The 14,101-nt window shown below is 41.9% G+C and overlaps 1 protein-coding gene across 1 annotated transcript in view; it reads left to right on the top strand.

Moving 5' to 3' along the window:
* Positions 1-14,101, top strand: part of GPRIN3 (GPRIN family member 3) — a 521,116-nt gene that overhangs the window by 42,904 nt on the left and 464,111 nt on the right. The gene's annotated exons all lie outside the window — the stretch shown is intronic.

The following is a 14,101-nucleotide window of genomic DNA, read 5'->3' as shown; positions in this document are numbered from 1 at the left end:
CAGGATACAGATCTTATTAAAAATCCATTGGTGTTGCCAGGTTATTATTAACTTTATTTAGAGTTACATCATGTAGCTCTACAAATAATTCTGAAAGGGTATAGTGAGGACAATGGCTCAAACCTGTTCCTCATCTGCCAACATGTTTCTGACCGATGATAGTAGCCAAAACGGTCTGGGGCAATCTCCAGGGTCATAGGATCCCTACGTGAAGTAAATGTGACTTATAACAGTCTCTGCATTAAGATTTTTTTTTAATTATAAGAAAAGGTGTGGGCTACCTTTTAACCCAGGTGATTCCTACTTGGTTCAAAGTCTACTGTTCAATAGGCTCCTAGATCGAAAATAGGATAACATTAAGCAATGTCTTTCTTACAATCCAAATACATGAAAAGGAAATTTGCTAACACAGTGTATATATGCAATAGGAATAGTGGACATGCAAATGCAATATCATAGCACACTAAAGCAAACAAAACTGTGCAAGTGCTATAGCATGGTAATCATCACAAGTGCACATGCAAAAATTCAATGTTCATTTTCTTTTTATTCTATCAGCTTTAAAACAATAATTAAGAAAAACATTACTATTCCTTATCCTAGACTTTAGGGGATACCAGCTAACTGGTCTTGAAGGGGGTGGTGTCCTTTGTAGTCACACTCTTGATGTATAAGGTAAGAATATTAGTCATGTTCAAATACGAATATACACATGTGTGAAGTTATCAGGAGGAGGGGAATAAGAATCCGTCCTATACATATTTAATGTACTGTGTCTGACATGCTACTATAAAAAACCATGGTGCTTGCCTTTTTTGTTTATTTGTTTCAAAACACATGAATTATGCCATGAGAAGTATTAGTGCAAATGGGTAACCCTCTCACAGTTAACAAGCATTGGCATAGCCAATAGGTCTCGCTTTGGGACCTTATACATGTTTAGCCATGCAGCACATTATCCATTACATTGCATTAGCCAATACAAAATATGAACGTGTGTACGTGCATTGAGAACTTCTATGTAGCATGTTACAAGCAATCCCAAGCAGTGATGTAATGAGCAGGTAGGTCCTCTCTGCTTCCGAATCCCTGCAATTCTTTTACTAGAAGCACTTCTCCGCAGTGCTGCGAGATGTGGCATTTCTCAGGAGCAAGCAGGGGTTCTAAAGTGAGTCCCTGCACTTCTATTTTTCACTAACAGCCCTGATCACAGGAAAAAAGGTTACATGGTCTGCCTCAGCATGCATGCCCAAGGGAGCGTGCTCCGTTGTCAGAGTTCAGAACTGAAGCCTCCTTTGGCACTTCCGCCTGTTCTCAGCACGTGGAAAGGCCCCCAGTGACCTAAAGCAGTCTAAAGTCACGGAGACTTGTAAATACCAAGAGCCAGGTATCAGCTTGTACTGCCTGCTGGATATGGAGCTTACATTAACAGTGCGTCTCGGCATGTGATCAATTAATCAATAACTAAAGAAAATAGAGAAAAGCTTATGGGGTTTTAACGCTTCTAAAGCTCGTGCTATGTCATTGCCACTGTCCCTGAAAGCACTGTGAGGGAAACAACTTGATGCAGAGCTTCCCAGCGGAATGACGCACATTTCTCGAGCACCAACACTCAATCAATCAATCAATCAAAGCATTTGTATAGCGCACTACTCACCCGGAGGGTCTCAAGGCACTGAAAGCAGATCGATGATTACAAAACCCTGGGAGCCTGACAGGAGGCGCCCACCTCCGGGTCAGACTCCAATGCTACGTACTAACTACTGAAGACTCGTACTAACAAGGCGCAGCCTACATGAGCACCGATGCGCCGGCGAATGGATTATACAACAGTACTATTTACAGATGCACTGTCTGGTGCTCATGTAAAGAGCTCTGATACATTTGAGACAAGTTGACGCTATATAAAACTCTGAACCAATAGCTGTAAGAGATGTTTAACATGCTCCAGATATTTGGAACCGTTTGTTTCTGGCTCATGTATAAGCCCCAATCTGCTGCAGTCTATTCACTGAAGCCTTTACTAACATGGTTAGAGCACTCTGTGGATAGCGACTGTTAAAAAACAAGACAAGGAGAAACACAAGAGACGGCCTGCAGCCGTCAAAATTAAAGTACGGCCGGCGGAGGGCATTGCTGTGGGGAGGGGGAGGAGAAATGCGACACGGCGGGCAGGGGAGGGGGCGGAGCGGGGAGAGCGGCATGAGGGTTTGAAGCAGCCGGGGCCTTTGAAGTGAAGCTAAGCTTCACTTCAAAGGTGTGGGAGGAGTGCTGCTGGTGATTGACTGGCGATTTGATGATGTGCACGCGCATTTTAGGTCAATGCGCTTGCGCATTGACCTAAAAGCGCACGGGCACAGCATCAAATCGCCAGTCAATCGCCAGTCTAGGTAAAGCTTATTTAAGCCCCTATATATCTCGCTCCCGCTCAATGCACATGCGCATTGAGATAGGTCGCTCGACCTAAAAAGTAGGCTCTGCGAGAGCAAGAGCACAATTGGTGAACATAGTTCATTGCTCTCAGCCATAAGGATTCACCACAAGTTGTTCAGTGATGATTTCTATTGTTTGTGGTATCTCCTCTGGCAGGAGGTGGGTGGCTGCGCACGGCCCTTAAGTGTGGCCACTGCGGCGGCGTATGTCATCAAAACAACACAAGACCAGTAAAACAAATGTGATATGCAATGGCATGCTAAATATGCAGGAGGGGTTAAGGTAAGGCTCCAAACTCCCGCGATTAGCTGACATTGCTTTCTTTCATACAGGTAGCCATTGTGAGATGTACAATGTAAAGAGTTTTTTACACTAACTAGGTGGCAGAGAAAACATCATCACATCAGGTCACACGTTCACACATCTATTAAATTCCTCTCTGAGACTAGGGTTTTTAGGTCTCGCCTAGGCAGCGCTTGCGCTGGCTCTTCAAGCCATGCTGTGTTCAGGAAATGTGTTTTGAGAAGACAATGGTTCCTATGTGGCCAAAATGGTCCTAGAAAAAGACCCAGGGATTTGCGCCAGGAATGAGAACAATACATCTGATTTTAGAGATAGGCAATTAATGCTGGAGGGAACAATGAAGTATCTATTCAGAGACAAGAATGAATTCAAAACAATTATGTGATTTATTTAAAAAAAAATAGTTCAGGTGCTCACATAAAAAAGTGACAACAAGCGTGAAGTGATAAGTAAGGGTGACTTTTTAAAATATATACATCGCATTGACAGCAGGGGAACTCCTCATGAATAATTTATTCAAAATGCAAGGAGTTCTTGTTGTAGGGGGTCGACGGCATTTCGATCTCAGTGACTTGAGATCATCTCAGGACACAGCGTATGTGAGCAAGCTGAATTCTTGAGACCGGAAGGAAAACCGGTGAGAATGTAGAAGGTTAGCGAAGGCACAGTTAAGGTGTAGGCAAACGCTTAATTGACGAAGGCTGGGGCTGACGTCTAGTAGTGGTTTGTTAAGATCCAGGATAAGCGAAGTAATTAAAGTGAGTCGAGAGAATCAGTGCCTGATTAGAAGGCAAGGTAATAGGAGAACGCAATGCAGCCGAAAGGCCGATTATCAGAGTATCGTAATTTAAATTGGAGATCGATAGGTGGTGGGACACTGTGCATTCACTCAGCGCACCCTGCCTGGAAGCTGGAGACGCCACCCGCTCCTCCCAAATAGACTGACTCCTGCGGTCTTTTCTAAATTACTCTCAACTGAAGATATATTAATTATCCTCCGATGGTCACCTCGCAGTGTCCCGCCATCTAGCAATCTCCAATTTAAATTGCGATACCCTGATAGTTGACCTATTGGCGTTGAAATATTATCAGAGGGTCTCTAAGATTGTAAGAGTATTGCAGGGTGCTACATTAGGGCAAAAAATCGGTCTTAATCACTTTACAGTTAAGGATAATTGCTGAAGGTGACAACTGGTAATAATTGACATTAGTATATCCCAGGGGGCCAGATGAAAATTAGGTGGGTGGGCTGCCTATGATGAAGGGATGATGTGTTGTTACTACAGGGGTATTACTGTGCTCAGTAGTAGATCAGGTGAACATGTCTCAAAGAAACATTTCTTTTGCAACCCTACACTTGAGACAATGGAAGGGAACTAACATGGGGTGTGAGTTATGAGCTGAATCCATGTAGGAGTTATTTAAGCAAGGACTTTTTGAAGTTTAAATGAGAATAGGGAAAATGCATATTGTTATAATTCAGGTGTCGAGGCATCCCCTTGTCATTTCATCATTAAGTCCCTGTAAATCTGTCCGTAACCTGTACACCCAACACTGCTAAAAATTAATAGTGGTAACGTCATGTGTGGGTTTGTCTGAGTTTCTCTAGTACATACCATTCAATTTCATTATCATTGTGTCATTTGTCACTGTAGTGCTGTGTTAGCTTTGTGCCATCCTGTGACACTGAAGGGTATTCCTGTGTTCTGTTATGCGGGTGCATACTTTTCTGGTCGTCATCTCAATGTACAGGAGATGGCAGGGACACTTGATAACATAAACTGCATTGCTGGTATTGCAATTGGTTAAATGTTTCTATCTCCAAGGTGCCTTCAAACCCACATCTAGTTCCTTTTACTCTTTTTGTTCAATGGCATATGCTGCATTTGCCACATAGGGACTGCCCAACTGGAGATGGTAGGTTCCAAGTGTAGACTGATTATCATGGTTTTTACTCTTTCTGAGCCGAGTATACACCAGCAGGTCTTTTTTGCTTGTCGCTCTCTTAAAAGAGCACATGGATTTTTCTAAATTCAAACCACCCAAAAGAAAAATATTCCAGTTCTTGTTGATAACTTTCTGAAAAGTATTGGACATAGTACTATAGGTAGTGACACAAATCAACATATCGCTGACTAGTTTTTGGTATGTTATGAAGAGTTGGTCCCAATTGTTGTTCAACACTCTTTTTTCAGCTTTTTTCACACATTTAGTGAGATAATTTTTACCTGCAAGCTTGTGAATCGTTTTTTTTTTGCATGGGATTTGTAATCATTACCTATGAACAGATACGACGTAATGATAAGAACTGTCCTACAGGTAGGTTCACCCTCAAACCGCGGGGATGGAAACTGTTGAACTGTAAGGTTATTGCAGTCCATTGGTTTATAGTAAACCTCACTTTCCAGCTTCTAATTACTCTATTTTACCAGAAGGTCAAGGAAAGGGAGTTCAGTCCCAGTCACTGTAATGGTAAACCTCAAATCGGTGTTCAGGACATTCGTCTACTTCCCAAAGTTTTGAGCTTCCTCTTTGGTACCGGTCCAAATTAGCAGGACGTCATCAATGTAACGTTTCCACTTTTTTGTCTTGGAATGCGTTTTGATAATTTAGGACAAAATCTGATTTAAAAGAGTGCACATAGAGGCAGGCTAGGCTGGGAGCAAAGGTGCTCCCCTTTGATGTTCCATGCACCTGTAGATAGTACTTTCCCTCAAACTCGAAGAAATTCAGAGTGAGTGCCCAATGTGCTAAATCCATAAAATAAAACCCTTGGGGTGATGGAGCCCCATTGTCTTAACCTAAGAATTCTCTCTATGACTTATAGAGTGGTCTTCTGTGGAATATTTGTGTAAAGAGTTCCACAACTAGATGGAGTTTGTTGATTTTGTTAAAGGGTAAGTCCTTAATCCGGTTCAGCTCATCTTTTGTGTCTTGTAGGTCAGTAGGCATCTTTTGGAACAGTGGTCTAAAAAAGTCATCGCATAACTGTGAAAGAGGTTCCAGTATGGAGCCAATCCTTGAGATAATTGGTCTTCCCAGAGGGGGAAATTAGTTTTTTGTATAACTTTGGTACTACATAAAAGTACGGTATTCGAGGTTGTTTCTGAATAAGAACATCCGCTTCATGTTTAGTAATACAACCTTTCTCCAAACCTTAATTGATTTTGTAGGCTACCTCTTCCTGGAGTTCACCTAAGGTATCTTTTGATAGTCGTTTGTAGTAACGGGCCTCGTTGAGTAGTTTTTTACACTCATTTCTGAACATCTCCTTCGGGAGGATTACAGCTCCCCCTTTATCTGCAGGTTTGATTGTAATGCAGTCATCTGCTGCCAAGGATTCAGGGGCCATCCTTTTCACCTTTACACGTACTGGTGAACCTCTTATAGTCCGTTGTCCCCTCCCTGGTGACATATTTTTCAAAAACCAAAACCTCAGGTGGCATGGAGGAAGTGGGGGGAGTAAATATGGATTTTGGTTATAGGCCAGTGTTGGCTTCCTGATTGTTGTAAGATCTGTCTTGAAAGAACATCTTAAATCTGATTTTCCATAAGGAATCAGCTGTTTGCAATTTGATTTTAAAGATGTCCTCTTTTTTAGCTAAGTCAGGTATTCCCTATGTTCTGAGATTATTTTCTTTGTTTCCTCCAGTTCCTTCTTGTAGGCCATTGTACTTAAACCAGCCTGATGATTGTTCTCACTGGCTTTTATGTGCACCGTCTTGGCATCCGAAAGCCTATTGGCTGTTATTACCAGAAGGACCATCCAGTCTCTTGTGAATTTCCATGCAACAAGAGACCAGTTTTTTCTGAACTCCTTATCCCCAAAAATTCTGGGTTAGTTAGACACTATTAATCCAGTAAGGGATGCATTTCCCGGCAGATACTCTGTCATCACCGCCCCATGGAGTAGCTTTTTGACCTCACCACTTTTTATTTCCAGGAGGGTATCCCAATCTCCTAATTGGGCAAAGGATTATGCTAGGATGGTGTCTCTGAACAAGGAGGGTGCAAATAGAATAGCTGACACCTCCTCATCATCAAACAAGAGTCCCTCCATTATGTTCATAAGGACACAGGGCCCTCAGGCCAAAATTATCATGGAATAGTTGAAGATCTATATTAGGAAAGCCTCTCACAGCTTAGACCAGCTGTGCTATAACTTCAAAATACATAAAGAGAGAGGAGGAGGTTAGGCCACCGTACGTCCCTGCTAGGAACTGAAATTTACCACATGAATGAGTGCGGTGGCAACAATAAGAATGTGGGAATATCACAGATCTCTCTACCTAGTTGAGTTACTGTTGTAGGAAACAGATAGATTAGAAACCAAAGACTTTTTCATGGGCTTATGCTGTTTTTGCAAAGAAAGTCATCCTTTATGGAAGAGGAAATCTCACACACATAATAGTGTCATGCTTCATCATCAGTATCATTTCCCCACCCTGGTAATGGGTGCGTGAACGTGAGAGTGGCTGTATGGGTGAGTGTGTGCTTATGTTAGGGATTGTGTAGGTGATTGAGTATGTGTTAGTATCTGTATGAGTAACTGAGTGAGTGTGTGTTTAACTGTATGTGTGAGTAGCTCTATGGGTGACTGACTCAGTGTGTGAGTGGCTGTATGAGTGAATATGTCAGTGGCTGTATTAGTGAGTGAGTGGGTGTGTGAGTGGCTATATAGGTGAGTGAGGGGATGTGTGTCTTGATCTATGAATCAGTGTGTGGCTGTGTGAGTACTGGTATAGGTGTGTGAACGGGTTTGAGAATGGTAGTGTGGAAGTAGGAGTGGGTGTATGAAAGGTTATATGGTGGTGTGAGTGGGTGCATCATAGATTCTGTGGATGATGCCATCAGTGATGTCATTTGAGATGTCATCAGTGATGTCACTGACCATGTAATGAGTGATGTAAAATGTGAGGTCAAAATCAATGCATTGCCAGGGTCCAAGTTATAGTTAGATCACTGACTATAACGGCTGAATGTCTCTGGTTTTGTATGAGTGACATGTCAGCCTAACTATAACGTCCCTGTAACCTTTGTTTTTTTCAGTGAACATATATATATATATATATACACATACATATATATATATATACATATATATAGAGAGAGAGAGAGAGAGATTTTGCTTTCAAAGTACTTTGAGTTAAAATAGTAAATCTATACCTGCCACACAATATTTTGGTACTTGATGTTCTGGCTACAATATTTTTGTGGCTCACTATTTTTACATGAAACCATAACTAAGGACATTTAGAAAGTCACCAAAGACAGGTCTATGTTTCAAACCTGGCCAAAATTCTTTAAAAACTGCTTAAACAAACTGTACTTTGGTATCACATTCTGAGATATAAACCCTCCTCCCTGTCTGTTTAATATGCCAGCCTTTTTCAAAGAGGTAAACTCCTCCGACAGAAGTTGAAGCACCTGAAGTTTAACATTTTATTTTTCTTCTTGAACATTTATCCCTAGGGCTCCTGGTCATGGGCAGCAATAGAATCAGGCCCCACAAACAAAATAACGTCGAAATGTGTTCCAGATGTTTTTTTATTATAACTTCCTGCTTTTTGAAGAAATTAATTTCACTGTGTGAGATACACTGTGCACAACAGGACTGAATAGAAATGGTTTCTACAGACACTGTCACAGTCAATTGTTTGAAAAATAAATTACACGCCTGCCTCTCTTTTTGACATACATTCAGAATCAAAGACAATGCATTTAGACACCTTGCAGAAGTTGGGACAGTTGTGTGAGGAAATCTGTGTCAGCGGATATGTGTGGAATCCCAGAAGGGGTAGAGGATGTGGCCTAGCGGCTAGAGCGGTGGACCTTGAATCTGGGGACACAGGTTCGAATCTCGGCAGGGATGCTCAACATCCTGTGATTCTGGGCAAATCAATTAATTTCCCAGTTCCTAACAAAATGCATGTGCCCGTCTGTAAGCAACTGGTGTTGACGTAAAGCGCTCTGATACATTTGGGTCGACTTACGGCTATATAAAACTCCCAATATTTTTTTCAATACATGGTCTCGATGAGCTACTCACTCGTTGGTATAGGAAACTTGAGAGCTCTGGAAAAATTTATTGCCAGAAACTTCACATTCTTAAAACTGATGTGTGCAGTTGACTGTAAGGAATCCTGTCTGAAAGCAACCTCTTGCCAGGATTTGACTGAGACAAAAAAAGAAATATTAGAATGAAAATGGCCCCTATAGTGAACCAGATAGTTAAATAAGTAGCCCACATTTAGAAATCAGACCGATTTTGAACTTCTAAAGCACGCTGTATAGGTACTTTGATGGTACTGAAAAAAGCATCCATTTGAGACAAACCTGACACACAAAGTATTTTTTGTTTAAACTCTATCTTGCATAATTGTCTATATTTACATTGCTATATTCAAATTATCTGTAGAATTATTGTTTTTTCCCGAAATATTTAATGAATGCAATTTAGTGTAATGGTTCTAAAAGTCTAAACAATTGAATAAAAAACTTGAAACTTGAAAAAAAGCATCCATTTGTGTATGCTGCAGACAATGTTTATAGTACTATTAAGGAGAATTACAGTAAAAAACGGCCCACTAAACTATGAAAAAGGCCCACAAAATGCTAAACACACACTGACCTGTCTGACCAGAACTCCAGGTATTACCTGATAGCCCTATAGGCCAGACCGCCCCTGCCTCTTTCCTAATAAAATACCCTCCTTAGAAAAGGAAAAAAAGGTTTCACGAGTAACTGAAATGATTGTCTGCTATTTCAGGTGCACCAGATTTGCTGGGTTAGTCTGATTGAAAGGGAAGAGGGGATTGAGGCCAGACAGAAGCAAAGATGTTGCCGGGAGAAAGTCCCTTTATTGTGCTGCGGTTTTCATGCCCAATGTAAGCACAGTGGGCCACGATTCTTCTTTGTCGATAGGTTTGAACTCATTGTATGTGACCTGTTTGTATGGCACAGCATGGGGGAGTGTTTAATAGCTTGTTTTCCAGGTTCTCCGCATCGAGTAGTGGCCTAGTTCCATTCCCGCTCCAATTTTTCTTAGATTAATTGCATCCCACATGACCCTATATCGTCGTGATTCAAATAATTCCTCTCAGTCGTGCTGAACTCTTTTCTCTTTGCACCGTTGCTCCTGTTTTAAAAAAAAAAAATTATCTGACTTTAAGCGTGTTTTATGCTGCTGTTATCAGCTTTCTTTCTGACCAATACCGATGTGTCGCTTAGTTGTTCGTTTACCTGTAAAGACCATGGGACCTTTGAGCGGTTGCTTGCTGGTTGTTGCATTGAGCCTGATGTCTGCACACAGCAGTAGAGCTAGGTATTGCTGTGCTCTACAGGGCTTAATTTTTACAAAAATAAGTACAGGAGCTCAAAGATTTTCTTAAGAGTTTGCAGCTAGCGCTGCCTAATGCAGGGATTGCCAAATTCCAAGACCGCCGAGGTTTGATCCCACCTCATGCCAGTGGCTTAACGCAAAAGGATGCCCCCCCCTGTAGAATGTAATGAGGGTCCCCCGAGTCTCCCATTTATCATAAATATTAATTGACTCTGGAATGAATGTGGCCCCTTTGAAGGTCTGGGGTCCACCTGGGTGGTTGGGCTCCTCCCCCCTCCCCCGCGCCACAGAGGCTACATGGGCCAGCGTAATGCCCTTGCCTCATGCCTTATATAATTCTACCACCCAGCACTTGCTGCCTTTTTATCTCATTCTTCCAGATTATTTTGCAACTCAGATTTCTCCCTCTGTGAATTAGTTCTTATCTTTCTCTTGCCTTTCTCGTTTTTACCTTTCTCCTTCTTGCTCTGTGTCAAAGACTGATGATCAAAAACAAGTCCTGGTCCTCAAAAATGTGTGCTGGAGCCAACCATCGGCAGCCACAGGCACAAATTAAGAACTGGCCTTCCCTGTTACGGGTGAGCTCACGAGGTTGGTAAGCAAAAACAATTGATCCATATTAAGGGCTGAAATTCTTGACTTACTACAAGCAGTTAATATATCACAGCCCATATAAGAGTTAGGAGAATCCCTTCCAACAAGCATATCTTCCCAAAGTAAACGCACATAACAAGATATCGGCTTTCAATGACGCGTGTTAATTTAGTTTATTGCTGCACAGATTTTGAGTTCAGTAGACTACAGGCATTCTGCATTCAGGTTACCAAACTCTATAGAGATTACTCTATCGACCTTGGAGGATGAACGGTTGGTTTGACTTGCAAGGGACTACCTGTAGAATATTGAGATCTCATGGGGAAATGGCTAACATGGAATAGAACTAAGTGCCAACCAGGATTTGCCCTCCTTGTTTGAAAGAAAAGACAGGTCGTGGTGCCCAGCTAGCACGAGACTGTAAGTTTTTCAATTTTTTACAACATAGCTGCTGCATAATGTAGCTTATCGGTTCTGAAAAGACAGCAACAATCTGGAGGACATTTTGAAAGGTGCTAAACGAATTGAAGGGAGACGGGCCTTTGTCGCAGACAAGAATTGATAGAAATTTTAATAAGATTAAGTAGTCCATTGTGTGCCCTAGAAAACCCCATGTCTGTGTAGTGAATCCGTCCATTTTGAACCGTGATACATAAGAGCACACTGAGGAAAGGGGTGTCAAGAGCGCAGTGTTGTAGCTTAAAATCGGCCTAATTATAAATTCGAGGTCACCTTTTCATTAGGTTTTTTTCATTATATTTCACAACCACTAGCATTACCAGACATAATTATCACCGTCAATGAGTACTTTGGTTTTGCCAAGAAGGAAGTCTAGTGGGTCTTTTTGAAAAATTTTGGGATATCTGATTTGTTTTATACAAAAAGAAGACCACAAGTTAATGCTTAAAGGATTATGTACAGTCTGTCCTACCTATAGCAAACAAGGCAGCTGTAATTTCCATGTGTCAAACAAAGGGTTTCAAACATAATTTGTTTTTTCACTGGAAGCCAGTGCAGAGCTTTTAAACACGGAGCAGATCTGTGCGGAAGATCTAGGACTAGCCTGGCAGCGGTGTTCTGCAGGATCTGAAGCCTGTTTAAAGGTTTTGTTTTCATTGAGAGCAATAGGGCATTGCCGTAGTCTATTCTGTTTAGGATTAATCCCTGGATTAATGGTTTCCGCGCCTCATTAGGGATCCATTTAAAAACCTTCCGCAAACTACGCATTACACCGTAACAGGTGCCAATGACATGGTTTATTTGGCTTTTCATGGACAATTGATTGTCCATGTAAAAGCCGTGGTTGCAGACCGTTTCCTTAGAGTTTGGGCAGGGGCCTAGATTTGATGGCCACCAGTCATGTGCCCAAGGTTCCGTAGCCTTGCCAAAGAGCATGATCTCTGACTTACCACCATTTAATTGAAGGTGGTTGGATCTCATCCATAGGTATGTCTATCAACGTGAGACACACAATTTTTGAAACGCTGCTTGGTTTCAATGGGGTCTAGGCCTAAGGTGATCAGGATCTGTGTGTCATCTCCATACGATATGACATCAAATCCATAGGCTCTGATCACCTTAGCCAGTGGAGTCATGTACAGGTTAAAAAGCGTCGGGCTCAAAATAGAGGCCTTTGGCACTCCCATCTTGACAGGTCTTTCACATGAAATGCTATTTCCCATCTGGACAGTTGTTACTCGGTCAGATAGGTAGCTTTTAAACCATTTAAGGGCATTTCCTCTGACACCTATCTCCCAGAGCCAATGTTCTAAAATGCTGTGGGAGATGGTGTCAAAGGGGGCGGACAGGTCGAGCAGGACGAGGATGACTGACTGATGTTTATCTAAGGCCTGTCTGATGTTATCAGTAACCTCGACCAATGCTGTCTCTGTGCTGTGCTCCGCCCTAAAACCGGACTGTGAAGTATATAAGAGTCCATAGCTCTCAAGATGGTCAACAAGCTGTTGGTTAATGAGGGATTCCAACATCTTCCCGAAATAGGGAAGTAGAGAGATAGGACGATAGTTTAGGAGAAGTTCAGGATCGGCCGTCGGTTTTTTAAAAGTAACAGGATTAAACAAAAATCTAGAAGGTGGGTGGGCTGTTTTTTCAAGTAGATGTAATACAGTGAGTGAGCGAATGACAGTTATACTGTGACAGCTAAAATGTTCTGCAAGAGAGCACTGAAAGGGGGAATGCCACGCTATTCAGGGGAACATTTGACTGGCCAGTAAATCATTTGCTGTTTTCAGTTGCACATAAAGGATCTTAACAGGCGAATTACTCTATCCATGTGTTCAGCAGAATGCAGCACACTTGGAAAGAGCAAAATACGAGAAGAAATAAAACATTTCTCCTCATATCGCCTGTTAAAGACAGCTAATTTCCTGGTCTTATTTTTCGGCGCTGCCCCATACCTTGTAAATATGGGGCAGTGTGAAAAAGCAATGGGTATTGCGGTAGAACGTCCACTGCAACACCCATTGCCCGCCCCTCTCACATTAAGTGCTGCCTGAATAGGGGCATTATTTACAAGGCGCCGTTAAGCCACGTTAACTGGCTTAATGCTGCCTTGTAAATAAGAGTGGTCTGCTTAATTCAGACACTCTGTTCATCACCACCCCCTTTTCTGAATCATTTTGTCCAGCTAAATAACGGTGATGGATCAAGCCCTGATCTTTGGACTGGGTAAGAGTGGTCTGCTTAATTCAGACACTCTGTTCATCACCACCCCCTTTTCTGAATCGCCTTGTAAATAAGGCAAAGGAGTTAACACCACCAGAACGTCACTAAAAGTGACATTCTGCTAGCATTAATTCCTTGTAAATATGCCCCATAGTCTCCTTGCTCAACAAGCCAACAAAAGACCTACCGGTCTGGAGCAATTATAGAACCATCTCTCTTCTCCTTCTCAGCTACATTAAAACAGTCACTTATGTAAATCTATTGAAAGTAACTCACTCCTTGATTTAGTAAGATTACAGAGGCGCTCTTGTGAATATTGCGGTTGACCTTCACCTCCTTCTTTATCAAGACGATAGAGTCACACTGATGTTACAATATTTGAATGCAGGATTTGGCTCAGTCTTTTCCAGGTGCTCACCACCGTATTCATAGTGTAGGTATCCATAGTCTCACACTTTCCTGAAAATCTTATTTTCTCTTATATAGGTCACAAAGCATCCATCTTCCAGCCTTTAACGCCAGGGCTAAACCTTATGTGCTTTCTATTAGATTTCGCTATTAAACCTGGCATTACTCAAACTTTATCTCATCTCTCTGCCTGCTATAATTCAATCTTTTGCTTTCCGGTTCATAATTTTTGCCAGTGACACAAAACTATTGTGTCCTTTTGCTGTTTCTTCCTTCAGGTTATCATCTCATCTCATATCCCTCGGGAAGAATCTCAAACCATGGTCCTTGCCTTTC

This window comes from Lissotriton helveticus, chromosome 2_1 (genome assembly GCF_964261635.1).
Source record: "Lissotriton helveticus chromosome 2_1, aLisHel1.1, whole genome shotgun sequence".
Lineage (NCBI taxonomy): Eukaryota > Metazoa > Chordata > Amphibia > Caudata > Salamandridae > Lissotriton > Lissotriton helveticus.
The sequence above is the reverse complement of the archived record's forward strand: the minus strand, read 5'-3'. Positions and strand labels throughout refer to the sequence as shown.